At 31.7% G+C, this 2,744-nt stretch overlaps 1 protein-coding gene across 5 annotated transcripts in view; it reads left to right on the top strand.

Moving 5' to 3' along the window:
* Positions 1 to 2,744, top strand: part of LOC106876481 (syntaxin-binding protein 5) — a 433,849-nt gene that overhangs the window by 283,066 nt on the left and 148,039 nt on the right. The gene's annotated exons all lie outside the window — the stretch shown is intronic.

Raw genomic sequence — 2,744 nt, 5'->3', positions numbered from 1 at the left:
TTGCTTACGTGGCTCCCACGTGTCCATCGGCCAGCTTTCTTCTCCTAACTTGTGTTTCTTTCTTTTTCTCCGTTGTAGCTGGATCAAGGAAGACGTGTTCTTGTCTGTCTCCTGTCCAAGCTTGATTTACACGTTCGCCACCACAACCTCGTTTAGGCTTAGCAGCCCTTCCTGTTTGTTTTCACTGTCCTGTTTGTGTTACAAATTTTGACCCTCCGCAAAATGCCAAATTTTATTTAATTTGCTTGACGGGAGCAACTGTTTTATCAAAAGTCTATCTTGTTGTTAAATGCTCGAAATACGAGACTAGAAAAACAGCCAACAATTGATGAACGGTCGTTTTTGTGTTCTTTGTCTTGTTTTCCATTTGTGTTTTTTGTTGTTCGAAAAAATAGTTCATATTCCATGTACTCGTACTTTGTATTTCTTGTTGTGCACGTTTCGTGACGTCCTGTGCCCTCATATGCATATATGTATACGTATAGATGTAAGTATGTACATATACCTATGTATATATGCATGTATATTATTTATATCATTATATGATTGAATGCCATGCATCCTTTTGCAAGTAAGTTTTATCCATATCTTTTCCATAGGTATATATATATATATACATACATACATACATACATAGATACATATACATTTATACATATATGTTTATATGTATTTATATACATATACATATGTATTTACATGTATAGATTTATGTGCATATATTGTATATGTATTTATATTTATAGATTTATATGCATATATTATATATATATTTATATTTATAGATTATCCATATATTTATAGATTTATATGCATATATATATATATATATATATATATATATATATATATATATATATATATATATATATATATAAGCAAAATAATTGAGATTAAGATGAATTAGGCACTTAAGTTGAAACACCAAAAATTAGTACTGGGGTTGATTCATTTGGCTAAAAATTCAAAGTGGTGCCCCAGCTTGGCTACAGTCTAATGACTGAATCAAGTAAAAGGTAAAAGATATAAACATACCCACACACACACACACACACATGATGAGCTTCTTACAGCTTCTGGCTAACAAATCCACTGATAACGCTTTGGTTGGCCAAGGGCTATAGTAGAAAAACACTTGCTCAAAATGCGGCAAATGGGACTGAACCCAAGACCACATGACTGGGAAGCAAGCTTGTTAATTCCGAAACTTCAAAATAAGGTTTAAAAAAATCAAAATAAGCATCAGGATATCCAGAGCTGATGTAGTATGACCGTTTCAAGTGGCTAGTACAAATTTATTATTCTTATACAAGAATGTTTTTGATGGTAACTTTGAAGTTTCAGCCAGCTAAGGCCATCATCACACTGTGTTGCATTGGAGTTAATCTTGGGTGTGTGGGTTTGAATTGAATTGAGTGGTAGTGATGGGTTGTGATGGTGGATGTTTTAGAGAAATTTCTATTGATTAAACTTGGGGTTATGTTATTGTTATTGTTTAGAATGTATTCATGCATGTTGAACTTTGTAAACAGTAGTGTATATTTAGGTGTGTCAGCTTCTGGCCATGAGAATCTTTTTTAGACGTTCACAAAAATGATATAGCTATAGGAAGTATTTTGGTCAGTAGATGTGCCAGTAGTTTTCATTATTTTTGGTGTTATTGGATTTAATCATTTTGCTTTGACAGTGTAAAGGTCAAAGTTCAAAGTTTGGTCCAGTATCTAAAAACTTATTCATCCTTACATTCTGAGTTCAAATTCCACCGAGGTTGACTTTGCTTTCCATCATTTCAGCATCAATAAAGTAATCGACTTACCCCTCCCCTAAAAATTGCAGGCCTTGTGCCAAAATTGGAAACCAATATTTCAAAACTTATTAATTGCTTGTGTCACCGTTTTTGTAATGGAATTTTATAAGAATTCACAAAAGAACGTAAGTAGTTGGTATGTTTTAGCTGGTCAGTTTCTTTATTTGTTGCTGTTTAGGGCATTTCTTGTTTATATTTGTGTATGCATAAATAAATTCTAAATGATAGCATAACTCCAAATTTAATCAATAAAAATTTCTCTAAAACACCCCTCTATAACGACTCACCCTACAAACTAATTACTATTCAACTTGGATTCACATACCTAAAGAAAATTTGATCTCAACAGAGACTGTATAAAGCCAAGATTTACTTCAAAGCATTGCCATCCAACAATGGCTTAGCTGGCTGAAACTTTGAAGTTACTGACAATAATATTCTTGTTTAAGAATAACAAATATGTATATATACATATGTGTATATGTGAACATTTATTTATTTATTTTATTTATTTATTTAATATCATCTGGGTGATAAAACTCAGCAACGAACAGCTGTTAATAATGCACAGAAACGGTTGTGATGATTTGTAGTTAAAGCCTGTTCATTCCCTCTTTCTTTAAACATTTTTATATACATACATATATGTTTATGTATATATATATATATATAATAATTTTCCCAGAGGATGTAGCAACCGTTACCAATATAGCATAAGAACTTACCTTAGGAGATCATTAATTAGATTCCTTAAGGGTCGTTCTCACAGTTTATATTTATATCATAAGGTTTTTAAACTTTTAAATTTTCATATTCAAAAGAGACAGAGACTTCAAATTCGATATATCGATTTATTCACCACTCTATGTTAACATTTCTGTGCCAAACTTATCCAGTGACTGGTCCATTGGATTTAGACATTTGGCACTTGAATATG

The sequence above is a fragment of the Octopus bimaculoides genome, chromosome 24 (assembly GCF_001194135.2).
Source record: "Octopus bimaculoides isolate UCB-OBI-ISO-001 chromosome 24, ASM119413v2, whole genome shotgun sequence".
Classification (NCBI taxonomy): domain Eukaryota; kingdom Metazoa; phylum Mollusca; class Cephalopoda; order Octopoda; family Octopodidae; genus Octopus; species Octopus bimaculoides.
This window is presented reverse-complemented; position numbering and strand designations above follow the sequence as displayed.